The 19,126-nt window shown below is 34.6% G+C and overlaps 1 pseudogene; it reads right to left on the bottom strand.

Annotated features, from left to right (window-relative positions):
- On the bottom strand, positions 1–1,232 carry LOC114168976 (cytosolic sulfotransferase 15 pseudogene; annotated as a pseudogene).
- Positions 1,233–19,126: the final 17,894 nt, after the last annotated feature.

Genomic DNA, 19,126 nt, shown 5'->3' with positions numbered 1-19,126 from the left:
TTCACAAAATGAGTAAATGATTCATTCAAACCACCCAACTTAGAGACCCCCAAAAAAAAAAAAACTTTACTTTAAAACACATGCTCAATCCAATCTACAACTCATAACACGTCTTCACAAAGCAAAAGCATAAGGGAGAATGAAATGCATCCTGTGCCACACAATAGCTACCAAATTTATGGACACGTTTTAAAGGAAAGACCAGATCCACCTAATTTTTCTTCCATTGTTTTCGATAATTTGTCTGTCATAGCCGGGGAAAAGTAGTTTACCCAATCTCCTACTTCACCCTTCCGAAATAAGTACTTCTTTACAAGGTTCTTGCCAATTGTTCCAGATTTATTGACTTCTAGATTCTTCATTTTGTCGAAACTGCATAAGTTGATTATGTTTTCAATCACTCCGTCACTTTCCTCTTCTTCTGTGAAAGGGCAATCCAAGAATTCTGCAACTCTTTTCACGTAAAAATTGGCATTTTCTTTGAGTTCTTCATACTTCAAGAACAGAACCTTGTTTGGTGTTGCTATGCTCTCTTTCCAGTAACCTAACATATGCTCCCAAATCGGACCAAACCCAATTATTCCCTTGCAGTAATTTTCTAAAGCTTCCTCTATCGTTACTTCATTCAGAGAATCTGACTTTATTTTATTGAAGAAGACCCATCCGGAAACAAAAGTGTCAAATGGGTTTCTGCAGATATAAACTATCTTACAGTTGGATTCCTTAATTGAGTTGGAGAGGGAAGGGAATGGAACGTGAGTACTAAAAAGTCTTGGTTCAGTGGTGTTGGAGAGGTGAGAAAGTTTGTGTTGGATGTTATCACCATGAAAGATGAAGTCAAGGAAAGGAACAAGTTCATGAGAATTGGAAGTGAGTAATGGATGAGTATGAGAAGATGAGAAACGTTGTCTGTTGAGAATAGAAAAAGTAAGGGCTTTCAACCAAGTAGTAACTGATTTGGGAAAGCTGGCAACAATAACATCACTGTCTTTTGCCTGAAAATGCTTTTGAAAATTGATTACACCTTCAATAAAAATTGATGGACACCAAAAGTCTTGAAATAGATAGTAATAGCCAGCAGCCCAACCCTTCTGTTTGGGAAGGGACAGAAGGTTGTCTTCCTCGTATGCTTTCATCCCTTCTGTTGAAGCCATTGGAAGCTCTATAGCTATGGAGTCTGAATGATAACTTACTTTCCTCAATAATGGATATCTTTTGTAGCGGCTTCTAGTGGTTCAAGTTCAAGATTTCATTTTATAAATATCCCTAATTCCTGTTTACTTTCCTATTTTAAGTATTTCCAACTTTTTGTTTGTTCTGTTTATTTCTACCCAAAACTTTTTTTTTTCCATCTAATCATCTTTTCTGGTGTTGTGGGTGACATTTGTTGTGAAATGAATTCAGTAGGTTTCAGTATACCCTTTCGACACGAATGTCTAAAGTTTAAGCGTGCATACCTTTATATTTTTCATTTCAGTCCATGCTTTCAAAAATTAAAAATTCTTTGTTCCCTTCTATTCCAGATCGGAAAATCCTAAACTTAAGGCCACAAATTGTTTACTTTAGACAAAACTTTTTGACTATTGTCTAAACTAAAAAATTGTGTAGCGACAATTTGTCATCCTAAATATATATTAGAACTACATATTTATATTTTTCCCCTTTTTCTATTGCTTAACAAAAAAAAATAAAAGAAAAAAATAAATAAATGAAATAATTACCTTGTATGTTCTGAAAATTATTTCCACGTTTCAATTTTATCTTGAAATTAGTAATTACACAATTTGACAGTGTCACTGGAAACTAATGGTCCAAAAAAGCCTGAATAGAGAGGTCAACTTGAGCTGTAACAGTCAATTGTGTAAAAAACAGAAAGAAAAAAAGAAAAAAAGAATGGTGGACATCTTTTGGACGGACTTGAAGAAAGTTGCAGAAAGAAAAGAAATTTGATTTCTCGGGATTTTGTTGTTCTATGCATCGTATCTTTATAATATATTAATTATTACTAATTTTGATATTTTAAAATTTATTAAAAAATATTTAAAATATTAACAAAGATAATATGGTAATAAAAAGATAATATCACTGAACCAATTCAACTTAAAAAAAATGTGAGATGTGGAAAGAAGAAACTACTATTTGGTAGTTACGAAATCACTACTACAAAATAAAATACATTGTTAAGACAATAGAAAGATCATTTTTTTCCAAAACAATAATTTAAAACGAAAACTTTTTTAAGTAATATAAGAAAAAATTATCTATATACGTAGACTTCTTTTAAAATATACAAACTTAATTAATGTAAAAAAGATTTTTCTTTTAATTTACCAAATAGGTTCTAACTTTATTTATTTAAAGCTAATTATAACAATACATAAATAAGATTACTTTCACTTAACGGATTTAACTTAATTTATTTTTAATATTTATATTTATTTAAATTAGTATTAGCTTAACCATGATTAAGTTATATAATTTACATATGTGTTGTTTTTCATATTAAATATGGATCGTAAATTATTTTTAATCTAAAGATTTAAATTTAAAGATATATTTTCTCGTTCAATTTTTTTTTTTTACCTTCTATATAAATCTCATCATACTTAGTTTGTTCTTTTATATTTATAAATCTCCTCACACTTATATCTTTCATCACACTCATATCTTTCATTCATCCTCATCTTTTTCATCCATACATATCTCTCTCATCAACATTTTTTCTTATTTTCTTCATCCACATTTTTTCTTCCCATCTCCTTCATTCATACTCATCTTTTTCATCTACATTCATTTTCTTTATTTATGCTCATCTCCTTAATTTATTATAATTATTTATTTATTTTAATTTTCATACTATTTGAGCATGGAGATGTTGTACAATATTTTAAGTTATTGTTATTATTGGTCAAACCAACACAAATTAAATTAAAAAATAAAAATGCCTTGCATTGACTAGTCATGCTAAACTGATTTAATCAAAAAAATAATTTAAAAAGTAGAGATAAATTAGTGTCAACTAAGTTAATGTTAATTAGAGTCAATGTTTAGAAATTAAGATCAGTGATTTTGGAGTCACACAACAAAAATAATATTCATAATTATTTAGAATCAATTTTTACTTGTTAGATATGAATATCCAAATTTTCGTAATTAATGATTCGAACACTCGTTTTGAATATCCAAATTTTCGTAATTAATGATTTCAACACTCGTTTTGAATTTTAATATTCTGACTTCAAATATGTTGGCAAGCCTGTAAATTAATTTTTACTTTGAAATTCAATAACTTTATCGTAATTTTATCTTGAAAATATGTCTTACTTGATAGGTTAGTGTAGTAACTAAATATTATATATGATCATACATTATGACAATGAATTATATAATAAAAATTTATTTTTAATTTTTACCATTTAAAAAAATTCAAAAATTAAGTATACTCATAGTATGCGAGATGAAACAAGCTCATCCTTGACATATTTTTTATTTTTTTAAAGGAAAATATACAGTGACATTCATTTTTTTGACAACTTATCCCACATCTTTACGTAGCTTTGACATTTCATTTTATTTTCAACTATTTTTATTTTGAAGTTGGTAATGTTTGAAAGAAATGTTTAAAAGAAAGCGAGATGCAGAAGGCAGAAAGCACGACTGGAAAGCACCTTGTTCATCGTCTTCAAGCGGTGATTTTAGTATCAACTGTTGTTTTTCGTCTTCCACTCCTATTATTCTTAAAACCCCTCTTCTTCATATTCGTGTTGTTCTTCAAAAGTCGTATTCGTGACAACGATTTGGGTTTTCCCATTCGACGAAATCTCCATCGGTTCATCCTCTGTTTCATTTGGCATGGAAAGGAGGGAATTTTGTTGTTGTTTTTAGTGCCACAGTGATTGTATCAGTGTAAGTATTAAAGTATAATGCAAATTCTAGAAGAATTTAGAAAAATATAAGATAGAGTTGTTGAAATGTAAAGAAACTTTTAGAGTATTGGAGAAAAGCCTAGGATAGAAAGAAAAATCAAGAACATTCAACTATGTAGAAAAATCTAGAAGTATTTGCATTAGTTCTAGCTAGGAGTTTCTAGAATAATCTATAGGTCTATAAATACCCATGTATGCTACCATTTTGTAACATGAAGAACAACTAACACAACATCCAATACAACTACTCTCAACTACAAAATACACTTCTCCAACTACTACTTTCACACTCTACTATCTACACATTTTCTCTATCCCTTCAAATATCCCTTTCACAACCTTAAAATACTAACAGTGGTACCAGAGCTACGTTCGATCATTTATTGGGCGTAGAAAAATGATTCTATTACTTCCAAAACCTTCCTTCTATACTTCCAAAAGAAGAGAGTTTTTTCTCTTAATTCATGGCTTCTAACATTGTTCACTTTTCTTCAGTCCCCCTACCAGTTTTTATTGGTGAAAATTTTGACCTTTGGAAACTCAAACTAAAGACATATTTAATCTCACAAAAATTGAGGGATATTGTTCAATCTGGTTATACAAAATCAGATAATATTGAGACTCTTTCTGAGGAGGAACAGAAAAAGCTAGAAGATTTTGAACAAAAGGATGCCCAAGCATTGTTTGTTCTTCAACAAGTTGTGGGAGAAACTATCGCCAGGAGGATCATGGATGCAGAAACTGCAAAAAGGGCATGGGATATTTTGGAAGAAGAATATGAAGGCAATGAACAGGTACGCTCCGTTAAACTACACTATCTAAGAAGAGAATTTGAGACCATCAGAATGAAGGAATCTGAGACCATTAATTGAAGAATACTATGGAAGAATAAAAGAAATAGTGAATAAAATGAAGTTATATGGAAAAGAAATTAAGGAAAAAAGAGTGATAGAAAAAATTCTTATCACTCTCACAGAGAAATATGATTCCATAGTAGCTTCCATAGAAACTTCCTCGGATCCATCTTCTCTATCAATAAGTAAATTAGTTGGTCTCCTTGGAGCGCACGAAGCAAGACTAAATAATCATGCTGATACAAATCAAATCAAAAATGCCTTCCAATCAAAGCTCAAATTACAACCCAAAAGGAGAGAAGAAGAAGAAAAGAAAAATATTGAAGAATATTCTAGAAGCAAAGATTCTAGAAATTTCTCTGGAAGCAAGAAAGATAAATATCCTCCATGTGGCATTTGCAATAAGTCAAGTCATGCAGAAAAAGACTGTTGGCATCGTGGGAAGCCAATATGTCATTATTGCAAGAAGCCTAGACACGTGGAGAAATATTGTCGTAATAAAAATAAGCATCAAGCAAACTTTGCTGAAGAACATAATCAAGAGCAACGTTTATTCTATGCCAATCAAGAATCTCATAGTGGAGAAGGAAACTGGTACTTGGACAGTGGATGCAGCAATCACATGGCCAAAGATCAAAGTATCTTCAAAGACATTGATAAATCTATCAATGTCAAAGTTCGTCTTGGAAATGGCGCCACAGTGGAGTCTCAAGGCAAAGGAACTATCATGGTGGAGACAAAGAAAGGTACGAAATTCATCAAGGATGTTTTACTAGTTCCCAATCTTAAAGAAAATCTTTTAAGTATTGGCCAAATGATGGAGAATGGGTATTCTCTTCACTTTGAGAAAGATACATGCAAAATGTATGATAGTAGAAAGATAGAAATTGGCCAAGTAAAAATGGAGAAGAGAAATAGAAGCTTTCCCATAAGCTTCAAACCTGGAACTAATATTGCCATGAAGGCGGAAATTGATGACTCATGGCTTTGGCATAGGAGATTTGGCCACTTCAACACACATGCCTTAAAGCTTCTATATCAGAAAAACATGATGAGGGATCTTCCTTACTTGAAGGAGAACAATGAATCATGCGAAGGATGTCTTCTCGGCAAGCAACACCGATTGCCATTCTCAACAGACAAAGCATGGAGAGCGAAAGACTTACTAGAATTAATCCACACCGATGTTTGTGGACCGATGAGGACGCCTTCACATCACAACAACAGGTACTTCATCCTCTTCATTAATGACTTCTCTAGAATGACATGGGTCTATTTCTTAAAGGCAAAGTCAGAAGTCTTCGGAATATTCAAGAAATTCAAGGCTCTTGTCGAGAAACAAAGTGGAAAACAGATAAAAGTACTTAGAAGTGATTGAGGAAAAGAGTACACATCTCGTGAGTTTGACAAATTCTGCGAAGATGAAGGCATATAACAACAACTTACAGTCGCATATACTCCACAATAAAATGGTGTTTCAGAGAGAAAGAATCGCACAGTCATGGAGATGGCGAGATCAATGTTGAAGGAGAAAGGACTACCAAATACATTTTGGGCAGAAGCAATCTACACTGCTGTCTACCTACTCAATAGATGTCCTACTAAAGCAGTCCAAGACAAAACTCCAATCGAAGCCTGTAGCGGTAAGAAACCATCAGCTAAACATCTAAGAGTATTTGGATCTGTTTGCTATATTCATGTTCCAGACCAAAAGAGACACAAACTAGAAGACAAGACCATACGAGGCATCTTCTTGGGATACAGTACACAGTCCAAAGGCTACAGAGTCTATAATCTTCAAACAAAGAAGCTAACTATTAGTAGAGATATTGAAGAAGATGAAAGCGCTACTTGGAACTGGGAAGAGGAACAAATTGAAAGGAAGACAATATACATGCCCAACAATCAACCAACTACAAGCCAAGAAGATAATGATCAAGATACCATTATAACTCCAGAATCTCCTGCAACTCCAACATCAATTCAAGATCAAGAAGAATCATCGCCTGAATCCACTCCGAGACGAATCAGATCTCTAACAGACATCTATGTATCTTGCAACTTGGCTATACTAGAGCCTGGAACCTTTAAAGAGGCCGCAAAATAAGAAGAATGGGTCAAGGCTATGAAAGAAGAGATAAAGACAATAGAGAAAAACAACACTTGGGAGCTAGCAGATTGTCCAAAAGATAAAGATATCATCGGAGTTAAGTGGGTCTTCAAGACAAAGTTAAACCCCGATGGTACCATACATAAACACAAGACAAGGTTGGTAGCTAAGGGTTATTCACAACAACCTGGAGTAGACTATAATGAGACATTTGCTCCAGTTGCTCGACTAGACACAATAAGAACTCTAATAGCCTTTGCAGTACAAAAAGGATGGAGCATCTACCAATTAGACGTCAAGTCTGCATTCCTCAATGGTGTTCTTGAAGAAGAGATCTATATAGAGCAACCACCAGGATTTGTGGTTAAAGGCCAAGAAGCCAAAGTGTTGAGATTGAAGAAAGCTTTATATGGCTTGAAACAAGCTCCTCGTGCATGGTACAACAGAATCGATCAATATTTCACCAATCAAGGATTCAAGAGGAGCAAGAGTGAGCCTACACTATACATCAAGACACAAGGTCAGCATACTCTTTTACTCTCTCTATATGTAGATGATCTTATTTATACTGGAACCAACACAAAGATGTTGATGGAGTTTAAAGAAGATATGATGAAGACCTTTGAGATGACTGATCTTGGCTTGATGAGTTATTTCCTCGGCATAGAGGTAAGTCAAAGAGATGATGGAATATTCATTTCACAAAAGAAATATACAGAAGATTTGCTGAAGAAATTTAAGATGTACAGGTGCAAACCTGTAAGCACACCACTAGTGACGAATGAGAAACTACAAAAGGTGGATGGAGCACTAGAAGCCGATGCATCTCGATATAGGAGTCTAGTTGGAAGTCTACTTTATCTGACTGCTACACGACCAGATATCATGTTCGCTACAAGTCTCTTATCAAGATTCATGCAAAACCCAAGCCAAATACATCTTGGCGTAGGCAAAAGAATTTTAAGATATCTACAAGGAACCAAAGAGTACGGTATATGGTACAAATCCACAGGCAATCCAACATTGCTTGGTTATACTGATAGTGATTGGGCAGGGTCAGTGGACGACATGAAGAGCACCTCAGGCTATGCTTTTTCACTTGGATCAGGAATATTCTCTTGGGCGTCAAAGAAGCAAGCCACAGTTGCCCAATCAACCGCTGAAGCAGAATATGTGGCAGCCGCTGAAGCAACAAGTCAGGCTATATGGCTTCGAAGAATACTCAAAGATATGGGAGAAAAACAAAGTGACCCTACTACAATTAATTGTGATAATAAATCAACCATTGCAATGACAAAGAATCCTGTGCACCACAACAAAACAAAACATATAGCAATTAAATACCACTTCATAAGAGAAGCGGAAACAAATATGAAGATACGACTTGAGTACTGCCCGACAGAAGATCAAATTGCCGATATCTTCACAAAGGCTTTACCAAGACCAAGATTTGAACTACTACACACTATGCTTGGAGTTACCGGATTTGCATCAAGGAGGAGTATTAAAGTATAATGCAAATTCTAGAAGAATCTAGAAAAATATAAGATAGAGTTGTTGAAATGTAAAGAAACTTCTAGAGTATTGGAGAAAAGCCTAGGATAGAAAGAAAAATCAAGAACATTCAACTATGTAGAAAAATCTAGAAGTATTTGCATTAGTTCTAGCTAGGAGTTTCTAGAATAATCTACGGGTCTATAAATACCCATGTATGCTACCATTTTGTAACATGAAGAACAACTAACACAACATCCAATACAACTACTCTCAACTACAAAATACACTTCTCCAACTACTGCTTTCACACTCTACTATCTACACATTTTCTCTATCCTTTCAAATATCCCTTTCACAACCTTAAAATACTAACAGTAAGTTTTGTAGCTTTCGTCTCTGGGATGGAATATAATCAGGGTCATTCTTCGTAAGGTCGTTGGTGGGTGAAGATAAGTTTTTGTTGTGATTTTTTGTTCTGTAAAAGGCAAGGAAGAAAATGAGTTTTTTTCTTTGCAATGTGGGTGGTTGAATAAATTTGTTCTCTTTTGGAAGTGTTTGATCTTTCATAAAATGATTGTACATAAAGTTGTTGACTGACATATTTAATTAGATAAAAATTACCGTCAATTAGTTGATTTTACTAACTTAGTAAAATTAGCTGACTAAATGGTATTTTAGCTGATGGAATACGTTGGTCACCAAATTTACATACATGGATGCTTAATTTATTATGTTCCTGCTAAATGTTCCAGATTTATTTACTTCTAGATTCTTCATCATCTCGAAACTGCATAACTTTATTATGTTTTCAATCACTCCGTTACTTTCCTCTTCTGTGAAAGGGCAATCCAAGAATTCTGCAACTCTTTTCAAATAAAAATTGGCATCTTCTTTGAGTTATACCAGTTAATTCAAAAAGTTACTTGGGAAACAAAATTTCATATGTATGATCCAGATATACAGAAGCAATAGTAGCAAAATTGTTTTTATCAAAATCAGCAGTTATTCATCCAATGTGCTGACAGCCACCAGAATCACCAGTCAGATGTTGAGTATTTTGACATTTTATTCCCACAAAGTCATTAGGAAAGAGAAGCCGATACAAATCTGACCCAAGTAATCCAATTAAGATTCAAATCAGAAAAACAAATAAAGGTTCCATATTTCATATGAAAATAAATTTAAACAACAAACACCTGATCTTAACATGTAACCCTCACACATAAGAGTATAGGTTAAAGTTTTTAGCAAAGTTTTGGACAAAGTTTTCTGTTCAGGTAAAAAAATATTATTTTATTTTAATTAAAAAATTAAAATTTTAATTAAAAAACATCATTATTTTGTCAAAAGTTTTTTTTTTTGTCAAGAGGTAATTTTCTTACTTTATGCAGGTAGAGATGACAAATAAACTCGTCCTTGGGTATTGTCCGAACATGTCTTCATTTTGACAGAAAATTCCCGCATTGACTGGGAATGAGTATGTATGGAGAATCTCCAACTTTTTCAACTGGGTGTGAGGATGGTGTCAACACCCAATTTCGTCCGGGTAAGAAATAAAAATTTTAATTTAAAATGATTAAAAAAAAAATAATACAAAAAAGGGAACATTTAAGTGAGTATAAATATATATTTCTTTCTTGTTTGTCTTTAATATTATCTTGGTTTATTTTTATTTTTATTTTATCTTGATTTAATTTTGTTTAATTTTTACTTTATTTTATCTTTTTTTATTTTCATCTTCTTTTATTTTTGTGTCATTTTATATATAAAAATGTATAAAAGAAAAAAAAAAAAGCCTCTTTGATACCATTATTTTAACCTATTTTAGACCTTTTATTTCTTTTCTTTCTTTTTTTCTATCTACACCCCCACTTCTTTTTTTCTTTCACACCATTCCAAAATCTCTCCAATCTCACGGCCCCACACTACTTCTCACAATATCACCCTTTTTATTCTTTTTATTTTATTTTATTCATTTCTTTATTTTATGTTATTTTATTTTTCTCTCTCTCATCCGTGGGACCCACACTCTCACACACACCACTCATCCACTCTCTCACTCACTTCATTCATTCATTCACGTCACACACTTTAACCGATAGCTACTTTTTGCCATTTTCATACACTTCTTGGTCCAACGTACACATATCACGTCTCATTTGAAATTCAAATTTTGGTTTTCCTTCCAAACCAACGTACAGCAAACAAATCTATAAGCACACGCAACCACCCAACATGAATCATGAATCTTTCCCTCCTCCAGCACGTTTTCTCTGCACCAGGAGATCATAATATCATGAAAAACCTTCACTTCAAAAGAGAAGAGGGACGAACACCACCAACTGACGGGGAGAAGAACCACACTCCACTCCTTCTCTAAGGGTTTTGGTCACGACCTACACACAAGAAAGAAGAGGAAAGATCGTCTAAGTCGCGAAGACACTGATAGGGAGGACTGCGAGAGCACACGAACGAGCCAACATCTGTCTTGACTCACCTTCAAGTTCATCCACCTGCACAAAATCCAGAATCACAGCCCTCACCCATGCAATCCATTACTGCATCGGATCAAAACCCCATTCTAGTCTCATTTTCTCCGATCAGTCCCATCCAATCATAGCACAGAGATAGGCAAAGGAGTAGAAACCATCGCCGGCGGCGAGGCCGCCGGCGGTTCGGAGCTTTGAACGGAAATCGCAGCGACCCTGGGTGTCGCGAGAGCAGCGCGAGTCGAGCCTGAGAGGGGGAGAGTGAAGGTCGAGCTTCTCGGGGTCCTCGCCGTCAACGTCTGTGGTGGACGCCGCTGCCGCTGCCGAGAACGAGAGCGACGTCTCCGGCGTCGATTGACGCCGCCGGCAAGCTGGCCGTATGTTGGCGCAAAGGTACCTCACGCGAGGCGGATCGAATAACGACGTCGTCGCCGGCGGGGCTTGCGACGGTGGTCGGCATCGTCACCGGTGAGTCAGGCGGTGCAGGCGCGGTCCCAGAGGGCGGAGGTCGTCGGTGGTGGCTGAAAAATGAACGGTGACAAGGGTTTGTGTTGTGGTGGTGTCGAGAAGGAGAGGGTGATGTTGTTGGTCCGAGCACGTGGAGGAGGAGAGAAGAAACCCTTGTGGTTTTCTGTTCGTGAAGAAGAAGAATATCCACGCGAGTTGGGGGCCTTTGCGCAAGGAGATTAGCTTTTGGCTGAACGCTTCTGCTCGCTGCACCTCCATTTTGTTCACACCCTCTTTGCTTTATGAACTCCTTCGTGCACCCCCTTTTTTTAATCTCTACGCCCCATTCATTTGTTTTGTTTTTGTTGTGTATTTTCCTCTGTTGCCCCCCCCCCATTTTTAATCTTTGCACCTCCATCTTGTGTTTGCTTAGCACACCCCTTTATTTACTGCACACACTCCGCCTGTTACTTCATACACCTCCCATATGTGATACTCATGCACCCCATATCTTTGTCTATTGTTTTTGGGCTTGTAGTTGTGTTTACTTTGTGCACCCTCACTAATAACTCATGTACCCCATATTTTATTTTCCACTTTTATTTCTTCTTAAATATTTTCATCCTTTTATTTATTTTATTATTATAAAAAAAACAAAAAAACAAATATATTTGAAAATTATAAAAATTGCAAAAACTAGAAAAATCAAAAAAATAAAAATGTTTTCTTTCGTTTCATTGTGTCTGTCCGGTCGCTCGCACCGTGTGACGCTTATTTTTTAAACATACCAAAAATAGTTCTCTTTCTTTTTCAGTGTCTGTCCGACCGTTCGCGTCGTGTGACATATACTTTCAAGCAATTCAAAAATACCAAAAATACAATTTTCAAAATATAAAAACATCAACATTTTCAAACGAAAGTCTTTGTAAGAACTACGTGATCCTTGATTCTCCGTTGTGAGATACGTAGGAGCAAGGTCAGTCCTTGTCAGGTTCACCTCTAAAAAATCAAATCTTTTTCTCAATTGTTTTTTTTAATATCTTTAAAGAACTACGTAACCCTGATTTCTCATTTTTAATGAGAATACGTAGGACCAAGGTCAATCCTTGTCGGGCCCAAAAATTAAAAAATATTTCTGTTTCTTTTTAGCATTATTGTCTTATTAACTTTGGGGAAAATTAACATTTTGAAAATCACATCGACTTTGCATTTTTAATTAAAGGTACCGCCCTCGGGCGGGCGCGGTAGGGTGCTAACACCTTCCCTACGCGTAACCGACTCCCGAATCCAAGATCTAGTTTTTTCGCAGACTTGTTTTATTTTCATGGTTTTCCATAGTTTTCCAGAATAACTATGGTGGCGACTCCAAATCTCTTTTTAAACCCGTTTTCTTTTTCGGTTCGCCGTCCCGTCGCGATTCCGGTTGCGACAGATGGGTATGGGGATGTACATATTCCCACCATAATACTCGTTCCCGTTTAAATTATTAAAATATTCATAATTAATTAAGTAACTATATATATATATATATATATATACTATTTTTTATTTCTTCTACTTATTTGGTTTGTCATGAAACTCATTCGCATCTCAATTATACTTTTTATCTTATCACAACCTTTATGTAATTATGTTAAAAAGATGTATATCAATTAAATTTTTTTAAAAAACATATATGTCTCACATTTGAATATTTCTATTATTTTTTAATATTTTTATTTATTGTATATTTTCCTTTCACATGAGAATGTTTAATACTCTCAATTTAAGTATTTAATAGCACAAACCTTTCATTTACTAGGTAATATAAAACAAATCCTTTACTTATTATTATTAGTTTTTGTTTCATTTGAAGAACTATTTTGTTTCGCTAAAACAATTTTTGTTATTTCTTAACCATTGAGTATATATGTTGATATTTGAAAAGTTTTCTTAGATCTCTCTAAGGTATTTTTCATCTTATCATACCTTTAATTATACATTTATTTTCCTTTGTGCGATTTATTTCAATAGCCTCTCAAATTGTTTATAAACATTTGTTAATTTTTTGATATTTTTATTTGTTGATTATTTTCATTATGTAGAATACTATTTCGATATATTTTATCTAATTATTTTTTATTTTCTAACTCATTATCAATCATACTGTAATTTTTTCACTATAATATTATAAATAACTTTTATTTACTACAATCTAAAAATTTAATGTAATTGTCGTGAATAGTTTTTTATCACCATCCAACATAATTGAAGTTCAAAAGATACAAGATATATGTTAAAATTTTATTATTATGATTATTATTTGTTTTTTGTATCATTTTGATCAAGTGATGTATTATAACTTTTATTAGTGTATAAAAAATAGATTCATTAGAATTTAAAAGATTGAAATAAACAAACATTTAAAATATATTTTAATTTGAATATTTGTTTTCCTTTTTATATTTTTTAAAAAATATTTTTAAATTTTATCAACTAGATTTCATTAATGTCTACAAATTTCATAAATGTGTTGGTTCTCATGAAATATTATTTGGTATTATAATCTAAAATGTAAACAATTATAATTTATTTTAAACTTTTATTATGATTATTATTTATTTTTTGTATCATTTTGATCAAATGATGTATTATAAATTTTATTAGTGTATAAAAAAAGATTCATTAGAATTTAAAAGATTGAAGTAAACAAACATTTAAAATATATTTTAATTTGAATATTTGTTTTCCTTTCGTATTTTTTTTAAAATATTTTTAAATTTTATCAATTAGGTTTCATTAATGTTTGCAAATTTAATAAATGTGTTGGTTTTCGTGAAATTTTATTTGATATTATAATCTAAAATGTAAGCAATTATAATTTATTTTAAACTTTTATTATGATTATTTGTTCTTTGTATTATTTTGATCAAATGATGTATTATATCTTTTATTAGTGTATAAATAAGAGATTCATTGGAATTTTAAAAATTGAAGTAAACAAACATTTAAAATATATTTTAATTTGAATATTTGTTTTCCTTTTATATTTTTAAAAAAATATTTTTAAAATTTTATCAACTATGTTTTATTAATATTTGCAAATTTAATAAATGTTTTGGTTCTCATGAAATTTTATTTGGTATTATAATCTAAAATGTAAATAATTATAATTTATTTTAAAATCACTAATACATAATTCCCATTTTACCTCGCCTTATATGCCTCGGTTGGCCAGGAACCGAAGCATATAATGGCGCGGTGACATTTTTGCAATTAGAGCCAAGTTTTAGGCCTCAGTTCTTCAAATACACGAAGCCAAAGAGGGGTATAGGCCCCGGTTCGCTCAAAACCAGTGCCAAAGAGGGGATTAGGCCTCGGTCCAGTAAGACCCGAAGTCAAAAAGTGGCTGAAAGTCAAGGGTATAGGCCTCGGTCCAAGGAGACCCGGTGCCAAAAAAGGGTCAATGGCTTCAGTTCCTCTAAGAACCGAAGCCATAGGGTTTATTTAGGGTTCAAAATTCGCGAACCCTTCTTCCTCCTCGTGCCAGCGCCTCTGCAATTCCACTCTATCTCTCTCGTGCGCTCTCTCTCTTTCACGCTCTCTCTCTCTCTCCGTTGCACCCACTACCACCGCACCCTCCGGCCACCGTCGACGAGTCTCCGTCACCGCACCACCAGCAACAACAACACTCGAACGCGCACGTGCACGAGCGTGAGGGGAGTGGGAGATAGGTAGCAGGTGGGACATGCCCCGTCCCACACCCTAGGCCAAAGCATAAGCCTGTCAAACCAACTCTTTCAGGTGGTTCCGGTGGCTCAGGCAGTTCCGGAGGTTCAGGTGGCTCCGGTGGTTCCGGTGGATCTGGTGGTTCAGGTGGCTCTGGTGGTTCTGGTTCCGGTACTACATGCCCCCGTGATGCACTTAAACTAGACCAGCATCCATGCTGTCGTTGCACGACCTCCGCAGTCACTGGTGCCGGCGTCGGCCAACACTGGAGGCCTTGTTGGCGTCACCACAACATCCACTCGTTGCCCCTTCTCTCATTCCAGCAAGAGCAAAACATACACAGGTGCCCATCGCCGCTGTACATCACCATGGCTGCCAAAGGAGCCATCGGCGACGCTGGTCGCCATTTGACGCATCGCCGGCGAGGGCCAAACCACACGAACCAATCATCTTCTCCTCTGACACGCGACCGAATCGCCTTCGTTGAATCTCCGACTCGCCGCCGACCCCTTCCTTCTCTTGTTTCTTTTTTTGTGTTAGATAGTTATTTGTCTGTAAAACTTTTTCTCAGCTTGTCAAGTGTTTGGTGTTTGTTCTCAACGTTTGTTTCGACACTGGTTCGAGCCACCAAGGTTTGTTTCTGTCTCAAATGAGTTCAAACATTCACTCTTAGTTTCAGTAATTCGTTCTACTTCCTAAATTTCAGGGCTTCTGTATCTCGTTCTGCTGGCGTGCTTGGCGGAGCCACTGTTGCTTGGGTCCTGTTTGAGTTGCTTGAGTATCACTTTCTTACTCTGGTGTGCCACATTTTGATACTGTTGCTCACAGTTCTGTTCTTGTGGTCTAAGGCCCATATTGCGAAAATTTGAATTAAAAAAAATATTTATCACCTATGGCCTCGGTCCTAACTGACCCGAGGCAGAAAGCTGTGTATATGGCACCGGTTTCAAAACAACCGAGGCATAAAACTGGGTCTATGGCTTCGGGTGATAACCGTACCTTTTGGCCTCGCCCCAATATGCCTCAGTTCCAGACCCGAGGCAAAATGTGGAAAATAACCAGGGCAAAAAGCCTTTACTGCACTGGTGAATATTTAATATCAAAGAAACAACCATATTTCTAATATTGAATATTTGATAATATTATGTTTCCTTTACCATAATTTTTTACTATTTTATAAAAATTAATTAAAATTAATATTGAAGTAGTAAAAAGCGGGTATGGGTATGAGTACGAGATTATACTCGTTACCAGGTGGGGATGAGGATGAGACAAAAGTTTGATATTCGTTGGGTTTGAGTATGGAGATGAGAATGAATTTTTTCTACGGTGGTATGGGACAACGAAACCTATGCCCGCCCCGCTCCGTTGCCACCCCTAGATTCAGGATCTCACCTTATTACACTTTACATTAAGGTATTGGAATTTGAATATTAGATAGAACTCTTTATGAAAAAAAAGAACATAGAACGGTCAACGTTGCTCAAACAACTCTTCTTCCATGGATAGTTTCAAATGATAAATTCACAAATCAACTAACTACAACTTATGCTCACCAAAATTGAATAAAAAGGAAGAAAAATAAATAGAATATGAGTGACTCCTCCACTAGACACTCCTTCACTTTAATGCCACGTAAAAAATGACTTCTCTCTTCACCAATATGTTAACTCACACAAATTCCTAAACATTGATATTGTCGCTGCAACATTTTATAGTTTAAACCATACTAAATTAGACAAAGGTTAAATAAATATGGCTTAAACATATAATAAACAATATTTTTATAAATGTTGTATTAATATCATGAAAGCCCATTATTATATAATTATTGTTTTAAACTATGTGGACACAATCAATAAAAATGTGGTCTAAAAATATAAGTGAGGTCTAAAATCAACCTGAAAAACTGTTGTTTATTGTAAGGATTTTAAGCAACAGTTTTAAAAGTATTGTCGTACTAAAAACTGTTGTCTATTACCTATAGCTACACTCACCTATACCACGCCTAAAAAACTATAGTCTAATCTTTAGACCACGGTTTTTATAATTTAAATCACAATTTTATGTCGTTGTCTAAATTTGCTGTACTGTGTGGATATCGTGGATTATAGCTCCTAAATATACTCTACACATTTATTGTGGATATTGTTTACAATGATACCAAAAAAAAAATACATTTCATACTTTTTTTTTCAATCACATTTTTAAAGATAATAAGGAATTGATAACGGGTTCTATGGAGTTAGAAACAAAGAGCTAGTGTGGCAGTGTGCAGCACTGACTGTCCTGGTCAAGATGGATTTAATTTTAATTTCATTAAGAAGTACTAAGAGGTTCTAAAAGAGGAATTCTTGAAAGCAACGAAAAGCTTCCAAAGGAATGGGAACATTCGAAAGGGTTGTAATTTATTCTTCATAACATTAATTCCAGAAACAATCAATTTAGTTAGTTTAGATGAATATAAGCCTGTGTCATTGGTTGTAAATATGTACAAGACAATTTCCAAAGTCTTATCCAATTGGTTGAAGCCCATCTTTCCTAAGATTATAATTGTAGTTCATAATAAGCTTTTATTGAGGGCAAAGGTCTATTGAATAATGTCCTAGTCTGCAAATCGGGTTAGTTCACCCATAAATTTTAAATATTAAATTATATTAAAAAATTAAAAATCATAAATGTTCTTCTCTCTTTATTCTCTCTCTAAACTAGTATGATTGATCAATTTTTTGTCTAAAATAATGATACAACTTTATATAGTTATTTTGAACAAATACAATTATACAACAATGTAAAAACTGTAAAAGTGTATAAAAAAAATTCAAAAAGTAAAATGACACACCAAAGTTACAGTTATCAACTTAGTGCCACTCATTAGTGCATAATTCCCATTTTACCTCGCCTTATATGCCTCGATTGGCCAGAAATCGAAGCATATAATGGCGCGGTGGCATTTTTGCAATTAGAGCCAAGTTTTAGGTCTCGGTTCTCCAAATACCTGAAGCCAAAGAGGGGTATAGGCCCCAGTTCGCTCAAAATCGATGCCAAAGAGGGGTATAGGCCTCGGTCCAGTAGGACCCGAAGCCAAAAAGTGGTTGGAAGTCAGGGGTATAGGCCTCGGTCCAAGGAGACCCGGTGCCAAAAGGGGGTCAATGGCTTCAGTTCCTCTATCAACCGAAGCCATAGGGTTTATTTAGGGTTCGAAATTCGCAAACCCTTCTTCCTCCCCGCGCTAGCTCTGCAATTCCACTCTCTCTCTCTCTCTCTCTCTCTCTCTCTCTCTCTCTCTCTCTCTCTCTCTCTCTCTGCGAGCACGAGCCCTTCCTTCACTTTCCCTTTCTTCCTCCTTCACCGTCCGCATCCCGCGCTGCCGCGCGGATCGCTTTTTCCCTCTGTGCTCCACAATAGGAGCTTCTGTCGACGGATCCTTCGGAGGGGATGGGTAGTAGCTCTCCCGTACCCTACCCGCTGGATAAATATTCGTCCCGTATCTGTACGCATATTATCGGGTATCCATTATGTGGGTACCCGCATAATTTTTTGATATCCACGGGTACCCGTGGATATTTAAAAAAAATAAAAATAAATATTTAACAATATATTTTAATCATATATTCAAATAAAATACGATACATAACATTCATAAATGTCAAACAAAGTCTAAAACCTATTTAAATAGTGTTGAATGATAATTTACAAAGAAATAAATTTTTTTGAAAACTAATTGATAAAAAAATAGTTTTTATTTTTAATTAAGTGAGCAAACTCATTAAACCTACAAATCCGTAGTAGGCCGGGTCGAGTTCAAATTTTTTAAACTCACTAATAAATGAATCGGATTATATTGACTCACTAAGTGACGACAAATCCGTGGTAGGTTAAACGGCCGGTTTGACCGTTTTGACAACTCTATTGATTATTTTCTTTAAAAGAACTACTAGTATTATATTTCAAGGAGCGCATGGAGTCTACTTACTACTTACTAAATAGTGCCTATACTACGATTGGAAAAATTTTATAGCTACACAATAAAATAATAATATTAGAAAAAACTTGTTTTTTTAGTGAACATTAGCTTCACAACAGAGAATCAAA

This window comes from Vigna unguiculata, chromosome 11 (assembly GCF_037176805.1).
Source record: "Vigna unguiculata cultivar grain cowpea cultivar isolate G323 ecotype 2 chromosome 11, ASM3717680v1, whole genome shotgun sequence".
NCBI lineage: Eukaryota > Viridiplantae > Streptophyta > Magnoliopsida > Fabales > Fabaceae > Vigna > Vigna unguiculata.
This window is presented reverse-complemented; position numbering and strand designations above follow the sequence as displayed.